This window comes from Chamaea fasciata, unplaced genomic scaffold (genome assembly GCF_029207755.1).
Source record: "Chamaea fasciata isolate MVZ Bird 193981 ecotype frontalis unplaced genomic scaffold, bChaFas1.0.hap1 SCAF_3, whole genome shotgun sequence".
NCBI lineage: Eukaryota > Metazoa > Chordata > Aves > Passeriformes > Sylviidae > Chamaea > Chamaea fasciata.
Window position 1 is genome coordinate 25,058,725 of NW_027094088.1, and position 16,847 is coordinate 25,075,571.

Consider the following 16,847-nt stretch of genomic DNA (forward strand, 5'->3'; position numbering starts at 1 on the left):
TAGTGTCAGACTTGTTTAGTGCAGGAAAAACAGCTGACAACAAATCATCACTGTGTGAGATCTTGATTATTGTTTGGATGCAAACATGCTGGCATCGCCTTACGAGTGTTTTCAATCACAGAACGACGTTACACTGCTAACACAATGAGGCTGGCTTTTCTTATGAGAAAGGAATGGGATCATGGAAGGCCCTTGGTCCATCACACTTACTTGCTATTTACTCAAACTTAATTTAGGTAATCCTGTCTTCTCCTGAGTGGTCATAGGGTAGAGGGCCCAGGTCCTTCGTTTCTAAAGGGGTCCCCAATAACTTGTTGCCAGAAAATTGGGATGACCACTAAGGGTGCTTGACGTGCTATATTGTGAGTCCATACTCACAGAAACATTGACAGGGTCATAGAATACCCTGAGCTGGAAGGGACTCAGAGGGATCATCAAAGTCCAGCTGTCAGCCCTGCACAGGACAGGCCCAAGAATCACATGTTACGTACATGTATTTCATTGCCTAGGAAGGTTAACTCAAAGATGAATACAATATTCCTGCCTCCTTTATGTGTGACTCTCCAAATTATTACCTCTTTCCATGCTGCTAAGTTTCTTCCAAAAGTGCCACTATTCTTCTGAAGAAAATATACATTACTCCCTGTAACTATCCTTGCTTTAAATATCCCCATGAGGTAGAACACAGATGAGATGCTCAAAGTCTGCAAAATACAGGATTGGAATGACAGTGCAATGCAAGAATTTTCTGCAACTCGTCTCTGCAATCTTTCTAACTTTGGAGTTAATTTTGGAAAGGCATGGTGGTTTTAGATAATATCAAGACATTTAGATTCAGTGGTGTAAAGATAAAGAAGATATGAAAAAGGTGTCGTTTTGCTTTTGCACTTTGATCTGGACATTCCTGCAGTTGTTTTTTGTATTATTCCAAGTGTTGTGATTTTCAGATTCCAGACAGCAACCTGCCTAAGTCCTAGTTAGAAAATGAAAGGGACAACTATCACCTGAAATGTTTGATATATTATTTTTTCAGCTTCATCAAGATATCCTCTTGAAAATACTTTCATCTTTTTTTCCCCCTAATATCACTACATTACTTTTGTAATAGTGTCACAAATGAAGGCTTAAAAGTTGTTATCCAACTTCTAATGAAGTGTCCTAGCACTGAGGAACTCACTGACTGCAAGAAAATTGTATGGAAAACATGCTTCTCGGACATATACTTTCCAACAGTATTTTGCAACTTCCATGGTCTAATCAGGAAAACAAAGGAAGGTCATGAGTCCGAACCAAGAATCAGAAACCTGGCTGAGTCAGGATGTAAGAAAGCTGCAACTCAAATCTCCAAGGATACTTCAGTGACCTGTATTGACCTTTGGAAAAGTCACTTCTGAATCATCAAACCTCAGAAGGCTGATAGCTGGAGAATCATGGCACAGATAAAGGAGGTCCTGTGCTTTGCAAACTTGCACAAGCAGCAACAGGCAACTCTGGCCATGTAATTTGCCTCTTTACATGTAATTAGTACAATATGTAATTTGGAACTCTTGGAGTTAATTATCCAATGTCTATACCCGAATTTATTCTGTGGGCAGCAATTTGTGCACTGTGTTCAATGTCTTGAGTCAGTAAACAGAAAGGTTTTGGTGATGAAGCAGTCTAGGAGTATGGAAACAGACTGTAAAGGAGGCAGGGAATTCTTCTGCATATCTTTTAGGGGAAGCAGCTAATGGCAGATTTTGAGATACAGAAATGCAATGCAAAATGAAATGCCACTATCAGCTTATTCTTACTGCATTCAAAGAAAGCATTCTTATTACATTCAATAGAAAAGCTATATCAGAAGAGCACTGAACATGATAAAAATTTTACCTGGGACTTGTTTGAAAAAATCCTGATACTGGCTGACTCAGAATTTTCCCTCTTAATTTTTAAGCTTCCTACATAATTCAAAATACAAGCACAAATTTAATGTCTTCATCCCAAGGGAAATAAGGAGGCTCACTGAAAAGATTAACTATGTACTTTCAAAAATTACATTCCTCCTAAAACATAACCTTTTCAGCTCAGGATTGGTGTATCTGGATTGCTAAACAATGCCATGGGGTAAGCCTATTTCTTTAAATCACATGTGGGTAAAGTAAAGAGATGGGAATTCAGAGGCGTTTGAATTATTCATTGCAAACATTTACTCCATCAGTTTCATCAGATTACAAGGATATACTCAAACAGATGTGACCAGGCAGTTGGACAGGGGAAAAGGAGAATATTTTTAAATACCAGCTTGTCAAGTGCACCTTCTGGACTGATTTTCCATCACACAGCATGGCTGTTTGTGCCAACTCATCACTGGGAGCACTCAAAAGTGTCTGAAAAGGAGCTGATGGTTACAGAAAAGTTTCTAAGACCAATGTTACAAAAATGGTCCCGTAAACAGTGAGAGTCAGGTATTCTAAGCCTTGGAAGTGATCCTTGCTAGTCAGGACAGTGCCAGGTGCTACACTGATGGTTTTAAATCTAGTGATAAAAAAGGTTTAGAAAGGCTTTGCTCAGGACAGTACAAAACCAAGCTAAACCAGCTAAAAAAGCATGACATATCAGGTGCTCAGAGCAAAAAAAGAAAATGAGGATGAGTGCCGGGTACTGTTTAGAGAATATAAAGCAGGGTAAATTGCCACGAAAATTCCTATGAGACTATGAAAATTCAATAAAGTCAAAGTTTTAAAATGGAAATAGATATAACAGTGCAGAATATAACCTGTAGTTTTTTTTTAAAAAAATAGGAAACTCTTACACTGAAATGAGAACAAAATATAGTTCAACACCAACTGAAAACAGCCATTAAGCAGAAAATCCTGTGTGATACCTACAGCTCTATCTACCAGGCAGTTGCATTTAGGTAAATAATTTCCTTTAATTAAATAAACAGACCCGTCAAATTTCCATGTTGCCTTTTAAGATGCTTTAGGAAAACCTCTTATAGGAAGGACACACTCTGTGTTTTCAGAACATTAATGTTTCTTTCAAATAACTCACTTGCAGTCTAGACTGCAGTTTTAGAAGTAAACTGGGGAGGTATATGCTCTTTAATCTCAGGCCACAAAAAAGGCAAGCCATTTTGATAATTTCGGAGCTGTGGTGCTTTAGACTGTGTAGAAGACCAGAGTTTCCTCTGGAGAACTCTGCTTCACTTCTTCCTCACAGAGGTTTCAGAGGAATGATAAACAGGAAATTTATGTATGAGGTTACCCAGTAAAGTAATGGAGAGCTGTAACTGTTTGAACTTTATTGCTGAGGGTAAGATAACCATGTTTGGTCTGGATCTAAATTAATAGCAACCTTCAATTTAAGCACAGGGATCAAGAGTGAACTAATGACACTTTGGGTCCCCTTGCACAGAAAACTGAGACTTAGCTGCAGAGCTGTTAATTATGGATCCCACTTAAAAAACGGTGGCTTTCCACTGATGAAACACAGAGACATACAGTCTGCTCTGAAGGGAGAGTTTGGAAAAAAGTGATAACCCATGACGTTTCTGAGGCAGGGTTTATACTGTGAGAAAGAAACCTTTTAGGCCAGGTAATATAGTCAAAAGGAAACTTTCAGGGCCACAAATGTGTTTTCAATGTGTGGCAGAGATTTGTAGCTTTTTCTCACCTATATGAAAAAAACCTCTTACTTCCTATACTAATGGTAACTGATGCATCTGAGTCCGGAGAGAATTGTCAAATGCTTTAGATGCACAACTTTAATCCCTCTCTGATAAGTGGGCAGTGTGTGTATCGACTTTTCTGCACATTACAGAATTGGAGGCCTGAGCAGTCAGCAAGTTAAGCATTATCTTTTGTTCTGATGAACATCAGAAATTTATATGAATCGTTACCATAGCTACTCCCCCAAGCTAGGCATTTCCTTCTCACCACAGAAGTTCACAAGTCAGGTAGATAATCACATAGCATATTGAGTGAATCATGCACATGGGCAGAAGGGTTTGAAATAAAATGCTGGTATAACACAGCTGTAATTAGGGATAACCTCCCACTCACCTCATGAAACTGTCTCTTCTCTCTGTGATTGCTGACAGAGGCTTTCTGAATACATGTTGGGGGAAGGGGGGTACACAGCATAACAGAGTGCTAAATGCAGAATTCCTGTAACTCAGGATGGTGTTAAACAAGGCCTCTGACTAAATAGCTGTGTGGGCAGCCATGACACCTTTCATTCTGAAACAACCACCCTCCTCAGGTTTCTTTTCCTTTACAGTCGAAGTTGCAATGGCCATGACTGGAAATGAGCGACTGCAGCTGAACTTTTTGATGCAACTAAGTTACAATGATTCAAAGACCTTTTGGAAAGGGTTTTCTGAAAGACATTGTTGAGTCTGCATAAGCAAAAATCAGGACTTGAATCTGCAAGCTTTGCCTAAATCAAACATTCAGCAACCTTTAACAGCACTCATGAAAACTATCTTCTTCCTTCCCAGCAAAATACTCCTTAGAGGACAGCTGAGAGGGAGGTGTGGGGGGGAACAAAGCCCACCTATTTTCTGTGATTCTTACTATTTTTTGTTAAGCCTTAACTGTTGCTGTGCCTGGCCTGTTTTTACGACTGGTGTCTGCAAACGTTCACAGGGTTGAGTTTTACTGGCAGACATGCTAGCAGGAAGCAGGACATGGGGGAGAGTGGCAGATGTGGCTTTCCAGAACCAAAGGTTTCATTTGCATCCTCTGGCCTGCGTGCCAGAGCAGCATGTGAGCACACATAGGCAGAGAGCATCTAGACAGCACAGTTCTTATTTCCAGGGCTTGGAAGTTGCTCATCAGTGTAAAATAGTCCCCCTTCCAAATAAATTTTCTTTAAAAGATCCCGAAACTAAGCAAAATGTATCATAATAATTCACTGTGTCATTATTCATTCAGTTCAACTTCTGTGGGTGTGCTCCCATCAACATTTTGAAAGCTCAAAATAATGGAGCCTACCTATGCACACAGGGTGAGCCTACGATTCATGAAACACAGTTTTGAATTCAGAAACAAGTGTGGTTTTAAAAACTGCTTTCTAGCTTTACTCTGAAGCAGATTAGCATAAAATACCCCTATCTACCTACCCAACAAAGAGTTTTTTGACACTAGATTTGACAGACTTTAAAAATCAGCTTTACTGTTGGCTACTGCCCAAGGCAGCAGCAGGACTCTACAACCAGTACAGTTCTTCTCTAGATCAAAATTTCAGCTTCATGTGTGCACATATAATGGATCTCTTAAGTATGAAGTTCTTGCTGGTTTCAGTCCAGAAAAGATACAGTTACAGATTCCTGACAGTAAAATTATGGTTTCCAAGGAATTTCACAGAATCATAGCATAAGCTGAGTTGAAAGGGGCCCTCAAAGATCATGGAGTTTGACTCCTGGCCCTGCACTGCACTGTGCTCAAGTCATGCCATGCGTATTGTCCAAACGCTTGAGCTCTGCCAGGCTGGATGCTGGGACTACCTCCCTGGGGAGCTGTTCCAGTGCCCAACCACCTTCTGGGGAAAGATGCTCTTCCTGATATTCAACCCAAACCTCCCCTGACATAATTTCAGGCTATTCCCTGGAGTCTGGTCACTGGGCACCGCAGAGAAGAGATCAGCCTGCCCCTCCTCTTCCCCTCACAAAGAAGTTGCAAATGCAATGAGGTCCCCCCACAGTCTCCTCTTCTCCAGACTGAACACACTTCAGCCACTTCTCATATGGCTTCGCCTCAAGGCCCTTCATCTTCTTGGCTGCCCTCCTATGGACACTCTCCAATAGTTTAATATCCTTCTTATATTGTGGCACCCAAAACTGCCCCCAGCGCTAGAGCTGAGGCCGCCCCAGTGCAGAGCAGAGTGGGACAATCCCCTTCTTTGCCTGGCTGGCCATGCTGTGCCTGATGTCCCACAGGACACCACTGTCCCTCCTGGCTGCCAAGGGCACTGCTGGCTCATATTCCACTTGTCGTCAGCCAAGACCCCCAGGTCGCTTTCCATGGCACTGCTTTCCAGCATCGCATTCCCCAATCTGCACATCCAGGGTTGTCCCATCCCAGGTACAGAATCCAACATTATTCCTTGTTGAACTTCACATGGTTGGTGATTGTCCAGTCCTCAAATTTTCTGATGTCTCTCTGCAGGGCTTCCCTGCTTTTGAGAGAGTCAACAGCTCCTCATCCTTTGATTTCTATTACCAGGTGTCACTAAGGACCACACACTATCAGAGCCCCCACTGATGCTAAGAATGAATTTAGCCCAGGACAAATGCCATGGAATATTTTGGGCACTGAAAGTATGTCGTCAGACCAGCGAGCTTATTACTTGTCATCCTTCACAGCATGCATCTTGCCTCTGGGCTGATTTGAAAGAGCCAAAAGCAAAACCCAGTAAGGCCACAATGTCTCAAGGTGAGAAACAGTAGAAATGTTGTAGGAAAGCTCCATCAGAAAGGATTCCTTCTCAATTTTCAAAGCAAAAGGAAATGCCAATAAACTTGCCAAACCAAAACCAGCGCATACATTTCTTTGGGTAAATACCTTTATCACTACTCTGGTAGATCTTGTTGACCTGGGTCAAATATGAATAGCCAAAATCCAGATGGCAGGTGGTTTAGCCCCTACAACAATTCACATTGAATCAGAGGAAGTCTGATACATCATTAAAAATCCCAAAGCCAGTATTTATCTCCAAGGCGCAACATATATGGTCCCCACAGCCTACAAAAAGAACATGTTGTCTCTCCTTTACTTCTAAGTTATTTGATTCCCAAGGAGCTCACTGGATAGCATATAACAGAGAGTACAAAAAGGGCATTTATTATGAAAACGTTTGATGAGAGGAAATAAGATGATATCCCTATGCAACTTAAGGATCTTAGACATATAGTATTACAAGCAAGAAGCATGGATGGCAGGCAGAACTCTACACATCCTTCTCAAGAATATTAAAATCCAGCTTCTTCCCTGATAGCCATCAATGATCAAAAGGCATAAACAATCAGGCTTTCTATGCTAATGATTGCACTGAAATACTTCCTTAAGTAGTTTAACCAATTAGAAGGAGCACCAGCCATTAAAAGGGATCTTAATGATGGATTAGTTATTCAGAATCCTTTAAAAGAAAACTATGTAGTTTTTTATTTTATCTCATGTGTCCCTCATTTTTTCTTGATTTTGGCTGTTTTCATTTTTTAAAAATAATAAACCCACCCCCCAAACCTTCACAAAGTCTTAGAAGGTGTGAAGCCTTTATTTTCATCAGCTTAATTTGTGAATCATTGAAAGTTAATATATTTGCGGTTCATACATGAAAGAGACTTGAAAGTTTAAGTAAATCGAGTCTCTCCTATGTGGACTCTAAGGCAAAGGATTTCTAATTGCTATGAACTGGCTAGGACAGAGAAAAACTCCTAAAATGAAATCACATTTCTTTAATTACACTTCATGAAGAAGCAATATCAGGGTTAAAGTCTGTTTGAAATAACACAAAAATTTTCAATTAAAAGTTACTGTGTGTTATTCAGATGGGAGTGGAGAAACAACAGTAGTTTATTGCTAAGGAATACATTGCCTGCGACGTATTTCACAGAAAAAGTATTCTTAGCTAAACGTGTCCTCCAGTACTGATTAGATGAACAACTGGCAAAATTTGGCCACTATAAATTATGTTCACAGAAAGTCACACTCAGCTGTTAACTCTGCATGGCCCTTATGGTGAGCCATGAGCCATCAGTGCTACAGTACAGGACAACATATTGAGTAACACCATGGTCAAGTCAGAATTAGCAGGAGCATCACATATGTTATTGTTAGCAGAAGCAATGCAGACTGTTTAGAGGGTGTGCAATTCCTCTGTCAGCATGTTTAACTCTAGAGCCAAGCAAAACCACTTTAACTTTGTCTTTCTTTCTTATTTATATGTGTGCAATTATCTTTTTATTTAAAAAAAACCCTAAAGCCAAAAAAATCCCAACAACCACAACTAAAAAACCAAAACCCCAAAAACACCCAGTGCAGACACACACAACAGATTTCACCAGGGATTATTTATATATATATATATATATATATATATATATATATATATATATATATATATATATATTTGGGTTTGGTTTTTTGGGTTTTTGGGGTTTTGTTTTGTTTTGTTTTGTTTTTTTTTCTGGAGGGCTTCCTGGCAGCTTTCTGCTGTGTCCAAATTCACATGCCACCATGTGGACCGGCCTCACCTGTGGCTCCACAGGTAGTTCTGCCTCACAGTTGCACCTGCAGCCGACTGCCTGAACTCACCTCTTCTGCAAAGCACAGCTGAAACACCTCACACACAATGCCTCTGGAGCAGGTGGGGCATATAAGTCAGGTTGAGCTTGAAAAACTGTCAGTGAAGTCCTGCATGACAGCTATAGAGCAGGTGAATGTGAGTCCCAAGTCTCCCAAAGCAACATTGCTTCCAAGGGGAATTCAATCCTCTCTCAGCCAGGCTGCAAGGTGTGTTGTGAAGGAAGGAAGGCTAATTACATGGGAGGCCACACTCTGTGTTGATTCCTACCAACTTCAGACTTCTCATGGCCTTCATGTCAACCTGCAGAGCACTCAGCTGAAGGGCACTGCCCTGTTAGTATGCCTGTTCAAGATCTAGAGAGAGAATGAAATCGTGGAACTTTTTATTAGCAAGCTTTTCTTTGGTTGGAAAGAAAATTAGGTATTTTGAAGCTGAAACTTCTTGGGGGGGTTACATACCATTCTCATAATGCTAATGCCCATGTAGCAACACAAGCATGAGTACTCCTGCCTTTAAAGGGGGTTGGTTTTGTCTCAGAGCAGAACAGGAAAGTTTAGGAAAACACAGAAGTTGAGCAGGTTAGAAAAGTATTTCCCACACAGCTCTAGTTATGGGAGGACTCTAATGGTATTTAATATTTCAAACAATTTTGGTTTCAATTAAAATAATGGATGAGAAAATAAAAAAGAAGGGGATGGAAGGCGGGTAATTTTTTCCTATCCTGCAGGAAAATTCCAATTACTTAAATTATTCTTTTGCAGAGAAATAAAACAATTGCTGCAAAGGGGAACATGAAAATGTCATCCAATCTGCTTCTGAAATGCAGTTTATGCAATAAAGCAACATTTGTGTGGATTCCACTAATTGACTCCATTTTAGAACATCAGCCAGACAGCAGTTTCAGTGTCACTTGAAAACTATTATGATTGCTGGCAGTCAGGGTCCCCCTTCACCCCCTTAGGGTCTACCTCTACCCCCTTTCCCAGAAGAACCTAGGTGTTTTAGGGACACAAACCAGTGAAGTTTTAGGAATGAATCTTCATGAGGCAACACAAGCATTTTAACTCCATTACCCAGAGGCACTTTAGGCACACAGGTTCCCTTGATGCCCCAAGAGAATGTAGGAGCTGGTCTGGAAGCCTCAGCCCCAGTGTTGAAGACTTACAGCTGTAAAACACAAGATTACCTTGAGTACTTATTGCTAAAGATACAGTGCAGCTTTTTAAAGATGGGCATTAATATGATCCATACAATCATATGAATACAATTTGGGTTGGAAGGGACCTTAAAGACCATCCAGATCCACCCCCGCTGCCATGGGCAGGCACACCTTCCTCTAGACCAGGTTTCTCAAAACCCCATCCAGCCTGGCCTTGAACACTTGCAGGGATGAGGCATCCACAGCTTCTCTGGGCAGCCTGTTCCAGTGCCTCACCACCCCCACAATAAAGAACTTCTTCCAGCTATTCAGACAGATATTGGTTATCACAGTACAGCAGAATTTAACACCAAAGCACTGAATTACTGTTCTCCAAACTTCTTAGGCCCTTCCAAACCATACAGTCAACTGGGGGCATAAGTTATATCTGAAAAACATGCTCTAAATATGATCCCTGACTTCCTACAGGCTCTGGCAGGTATTACTTTGGGATTCTCTGGATAATTTTGCAAATATTACTCAAGATCTAGTCCATTGTCTTCCATAAAAACTCACATTAAAAGTATATTCAGTGAGATGATTCACTTTCCTCTTGTTTTAGCAAGAATTCTGCTTGAAGCTGACAGGAAAGGCACTAAGAATTCATACACAGCAGTCAGGATTTTTATTCCAGAATGTGTGAGTACTGTCTCAAAAAGACAGCAAATGAAAATAAGCACTGCAATTAACACCTTTCGAAACATTGCACCTTCATCTCGTTATTGGGTACTTGTTCTATCATAGATACTACTTTCTGGAAACTATAAGAAAAACTCCAAGGAGAAGAATCTTGAACTGGCCTCAAAAAGCTGTGAAAAGCCTTGTAAGCACTCATGTTTCAGAAAAATAATTTAGTTTTCACTAAACCAGTATCTATATGTAAGCAAATATGTCTCCCAGACTACAGCTATAAGCACAGACGTTAATTTTGTTAGTTTCACTAGACTTTGTCCTCTCTTCATCTGAAGCAGCACGTTTACAGTGACAATCCCGTGCCACTAAGTGAAACTCACATTTACACTGAGAGTGCCCAAGTGCTTTTAAGTCTTGACTCTGCTTTATCTGCTTCTATCATAAGTCTGCCTGGCAAAAAACCCGCATGCAGCTGAGGCCGGGGCATGTTCACTTTCAGAAGTCAGTGAAAGAAAGGGGGTGTGGAAGAGAAACTCATTGCTCAAGAAAATAGATTTCAGTCAGACTCCAGTACTGCCTAATTCCTGTCTGCATTAGCCCAGTTAAAGCTGCCTGTGCTCAGGGGCTATTGGCAGTCTGCTCTGGGTTCCTTCACTGCACTGCTAATCTCCACTAATACTCTCCCATGCTTCATTTAATTTCACTCTCAGGGCTCTTTTTCAAATTCTTCCTCAAATCTTAAACCAATGCCCTCATTGTTTAGGATTCCTTTACCCTGACAAGTCTGACCTCAGATATCCTTTCCTCTTTCCTGCTCTGTAACTCAGGCAGTCCACTTACTCATTCATATGGTAACCTCACATAATGGTCTCCACATTAATTAAGTAATTTTCGTTCTTTAAGGTACTACAGAGGGGTTTTCAGCGCTTTTCAGGCCAATTGAACTATTTTTTTTTGTTGAACAGACTGGAGAGTACATGGAAGAAGAGCCAAGGAGAACACGCTCGCTCTCCCTCTGGGCCATTCCTTTCATGCAGCTTCAGGGTTAGGCCAAAACAACATCAGCAAGTCTAATTTGCCCCAGCAGCGGATGGGAAATGACTAAAAACCCTGCAGATTAATTTGTGTCAGATGTATGCTTTCAAGCAAGTGAGAGCAAGAGAGAATGTGAGAGCATTTACAGAAAAGCATGCTCTTTCTCTGGGATTTAGAAGGGCCCTCTTGTTTCAGATCTCTTGGGAGCTGGGTGGCCCCAAGTAAATGAAAAGTCCTACCTTTGCTTTATGTTCTCCTTTTGTATTTGATGCTTTTCAGTAATCAGACAATTCTGAAAAAAATGAGAGGGACACAAAAAAGCAAAACTGTACAATGCATGATTGGTTTTGCAGTATCTGCTGATTCTTCTAGCAAAGGTAGTTTTGCACCGTACAGGTGAGATGGTCAGAAAAAAAAGGCCTGGGGGTTTTTTTTGAGGGGTGAGGGTTGTGTCCCACATCACTCCAGAAGAACAAAACATGGTGGAAACCTCACGTCACTCTGGAAAATAGTAATGATTAGTGTTACATAATTAATAACCTAATAGGACTGACAGATCAATACATGATCCTGACCAGGAAGCACAGTTTTTCTGTTGAAACAGTAGACCTCAAGTTCTCTGATTGCCGGATGTGATCACCCAGCTGTGATATTCTAACAGGACGAGTTCTGGAGTGGCCATGGAAATCCAGCAACTGTAATAGTTATTTTGGTTCTAATCGGTGTGACTTAGTTGGGAATAAATTTTCTGTATATGACTAACACATGAGCTGAAAAACACCATGGCTGGCAGTGGTTAGGCTTCTTATTGGTATTCCCAGCAAGGCCAAAAACATCTCCGTGTCCAATCTCTCTGGTTAATGGGGTTGCGACACTGGAGATGAGTCACGCGTGTGCTATCGCTGTGCAGTAACATTTCTGTTGCTAAATTAAATAGATTTAATTTTGTACATTCTTGGAATTCACATCCAATCCGATCTGCTCACCACATCTAAAAGGATTTGTTTACTTTTTAGGCAGCCTTGCTGTTTAGATCTCAGATGACTGCCTCAAAAATTCTAGGGAAGTTCAAAATAAGCCTCATAAAGAAGTGGAACATTAGCATCGGCATTTCTCATTTCTGGTGAGAGACTGTTCTGCTTCAAAAACTCCAAGCCTTACTCTTCATTCACACTGTTCCTAATGCTTGTCTTATCATTATTATGAGACAAAAAATAATAACACCCCAAATCCTACCCGAAGTCTGAACACCAATCTTATTTGGCAGCATAAATATAACCACAGTAAAATCTTCCAAGAGAGCCAAACAGACAAAAAACTCCAATCTAAAAAGAAAGCAAAGAAGTTTTGTGGAATTAGACCTTAAATCTCAGTTTCAGAACAGACTAGCACTTAGGAGCCTGTCACAACTTTCAACAAGATGTCAGATATAGTTAATACAACATTTAATATTGGTGCAGTTATACTGGTACTCTTAGCAGTATCACCTATTTCAATCTAGAAAGGAAATAGCAGTACAGGGAAGAAACAATATAGGATGCCTTTATATCTATAATTGTTGTTGTACTGGGATGTTTTTCAATAAAAACACATACCAGTAACCTAAATGGTTGTTCTAGTGCCAGACCTATATGAGACCAAGAGTCTCAGAAGATTTAGATGTCTGTATCACACCAGTTTCATTAGTGTTTTGGCAGGTAATAGCATTTCCAGGCCCACAAATAAGCACCAGATCACATCTGAAAAAGAGAGAAAGTCTTTAGTTACTTGACCATTTTGAAAATATTCTTTTTAGGATTGCTGAAATGTATAAGAATTGGCAAGTTAAAAAAATAAAGCACTCCTCTTCAAAGGAATAAAATCGAACACAGCCTTTCAGAAGAAACAGTAACAAAAGAAAAGAGAACTCTGTATTAGTGATGATTATATTGGCAAGTCTTCTCTGTCTGTAAGGCATACTTGTGGAAAATGGTAACTACAGCTACAGCAATTCACATAATGCTGTCTGAATATTTTTTATCTGAGACAAAACTACGTGTTATGTTCACGTATACAGGGAAAAAAACCAACAAGTTCTGGAGCAGATTAATTCAATAATATCTAGATTCCTAATTCCCTGAATCAGGTCCCAGGAGAAGCTTAGAAACTTACAGTGGAAGGAGAAAGAGGAATTTCCTTATTTTATCTGATCCATAGGAAAGCCTCAAGTTCATTGAGGTAATCTATCAGTTTTAGGATGCCTAGTGCTGGAAAGAAGAAAAGGCAGCCCAAGCCTGCAGATAACCTCAATGACTGACCTCACTCTCCAGCTCTAAGTTTATTCACCACACATTCACATCAGTGCTAGTTCCAGCTCAGGAGAGCAGCTCAGGCACATAGCCAGGGTTTTGCAGGGCAAGCCTACTCAGCCCTTGCTTGGAGCAGCTTTAGGAGCCAGGAACCACACCCTTGCTTCCTGTCAGAGCAGAACAAGCCTAGAAGTCACAAAACCTATCTACTGGTTACACTGCCAGAAATGTGCATGTGTGAACCCAGTCCAGTACTAATTAATCTTCCTGGCATCAAAGCCTCAATCATCTATCCCAGGCTGAACTACACTGTAGGACTGACGAGGTCTGAGGAAACACCATCAACCTTTCCCCCATCTCACCCAAGATGTTCTCCTGTTCAGATAAGGACTGTGACTATTGCTTATCTCAGGCTGGGGGAGCAGTCTCAGTGAGCACTTTGGAATATTTGGTCCTCCAAGACTAGCAGGATTCATGAGATCTGAACCTCACGCCACACAAAGGCTCAGTGAGTCTTTCCTAATCCGTGCCCCATCTAAGCTCAAACTTACAATTCCTAGACAGTACCAAAAATACAACTGCAACACTTTTGAGAGCAGAGCTCGTAGTGCCGGACTGAAGAGCCACAAAGACTGCAGGGTCTTTGTGTATGGTAAGAAAATTTTACATGGGGAAGGCAATCTGAGTGACGGTTTGCAGCTCTCTTAACCTTCCTCCTGCCAGGAAGCCCCTCAGCCCCACCAAAAGTCCATATCTGTTGTCAAAGATTAACCATCACTGTCAAAAATACTTCCAGTATTTTCCTGATTTAAATATCTGAAAGGTAGTAGAATCTCAGATAATTACTCATCATTACAATTACTATGCTATCTGCATTATATTTTTAATAACATAGGAACATTGAAATAACTATGAAGGCTACAGATAACTTGAAATCTGATACCCCTGAACAGCTGCTTGTAAATATTTTCTCATATTATTCCACAGTTATTTATCCTTTGAAATAATTAAGCACTTAAACACTATTTTTTTCTTGCATACCAATGCACATTTCCGACATGAATAAACGCAAAGTGAAAAGTAACAAATTGGTCATCAGGAAGGTACATTTGTTCTGCATTTTGAAGAACATCTGTAGAAGTCTGAAGGGCAGAAATCAGACAGTGTACCATGGCTAATTCTTAGGAAAAAAAACAACCGCTCACATGTATTTGAGAGGGCTAGGAAACTTAATTTTTGCTGTAGGTCTCAAAGATTTCATTTTCAGAGAACTCAGCTAAGGATTCTGCATTCTTAACAATTCTGAATAATCAGCTCCAATTGTCTGAAATCAATGATTATGAAAAAATAGACCCTAAATTTTCCCCAAGTGCTTTACACGAATGCCTGATATTTTCCTCTCTCCTTGTTTTTAATTTTAGATTCAGTCCACTGTTCACATTTCTAGGTATTAGCAGACATTTGATTGTTATTTTTCCCTTATGTTCAAACTTTTAGGTCCTAGGCCAAGCCGTGGCCTCAGCTGTGCGAACATAAACCAAGCAACTCTATTCACTTGAGTGAGTTTTCATTAGCAAAGGCACAAGCAAGACTTGGCTCTCACACCTGATGTGCCTTACCACTTCAATAATCTCATGTTGGAATCTCAGAAACAGAAATACTCACATGGTCACAACACTGGGCTAAAAATGTGTCTAAATCTATTCCAGCTCAGGCTTTTTCTGAAGCACCATTTAAGAATAGTTTGACAAAAAGAAAAAGGGCTAGATTCTTTGACCCAAGGTTTTAAATTTACCATTTGACTGTATATTTTTCTTTAAATATGCTGTGACTCAGACATGCATTCATTGACATTTGTGTACACAGGTTCCATACACTCAGCCCTGTTTGCTTTCTGTGTAAAACAGAAGAGGTCACTGTATCTGAAACAAACCTGAACTTACAGCTAGACTAATAAGTAACGTGAATGCAAACAAATCAAGCAATCTTGCCCAAGAGTTAACATGAACCAGTTGATTTTCCTAACCGAACCCCTGCAAATGAGCTAAGTGTAAGAAGGAAAGCATCTACTTTGGGGAAGAAAAAGAGGAGCTTTTAGTCTGAGAAATGCAATCTCACACAAGAGCTGCTCTCCCTGACCAGGCCACCCCACTTCTCCCTCCCCAAGGTCCATGTGCTCCAGCAAAGTCTGAGTCCCTTCTCCCAGCTCTTGGAAGGAGAGGAGAAGTTTGCTATAGGGAGAAAGACTTTATAGCTCACCAGCTGTGTGAACAAACTCAAACATATTTGGCTTCTGTGAACTTGGCTAAATCAATGAAACATCAGAGCTCAAACTTGATGCTTTATTTCCTTTAGTCTGAGGTTCTGCTTGCTATAAACGTGATCTGGAACAGCACGTGTGAGACTGTAAAGCAAAAAAGAAATGAAAACAAAATGTGATTTTACATGAGATCAATTCCATGCTGACGTGATAATACGTTCAAAATTCTCATTTCTGTAGAAAGCTGACCACAGGCACTTCATCAATCAGTATTTCGATTTGTAATGTGTTCCGTATGGTTCTCTGTCATTACTTAATGGGGAACATCCCCTCTGAAAACATCTGACTCTGAGCTCTGCATTGAGAGAGCTGCTCGTGTTTCAACCACGTTTCCCAGAAACTGAACACTCAGCAACATATTCATTTTTCAGTGACAGCCACCACTAATGAGAAACAGCCATGGGTTCGTTGAATTTTTACAAGCCAAAGAAATTTTTATTAGCAACAACAACAACAAAAAAAAAATCTCAGATTCATTTACAAAGCAACTGAGTCTCTAGAATCTCCAAAATCTTGATTTTAACACCCTAACACTCATACTGGGTTGGTGCTTGTACTTCTCTATTTTTTATTTTACAGTTTTTCTCTCTAGGTTTGTTTTTTTGTTGGATTGTTTTTTGGGTGGTTTTTTTTTGGGGGGGGGGAAGATTTTTTTGGAAGGTTTTGTTTTGGTTTTTTGTTTTTTGGGTTTTTTTTTAATTTCCAGTTAGGCCAGTTGTTCTCACATGTGTTCTGTATATTAGGAACAGGAAGCTGGCGCATGAATTGGAGGGTTTATCACAAGCTGAGTAGTGGTGGGAAAAAAATAAGTCTGCCAGAAGTGAAAAACTCATACAGCACTCAGGGATGGCATTAGGTTAGAAAGACCTAAAGAAAGCAATTAGGAAATCAGTGTCATTTTGTTGGAGAGCTATATAATTTTCCTGCATCAGTTTTCTTTGCTCAGAACATCTGGGGATTACTAATCTCAAAATATCTTGGGTTTCATTGTTTTGTTTTAGGTTTGGGATTTTTTGGGAGTTGGGTTTTTTGGGGTGGGAGGACATTTGTTTGATTTTTTTATAAAGAGGAGCAGCTGTGG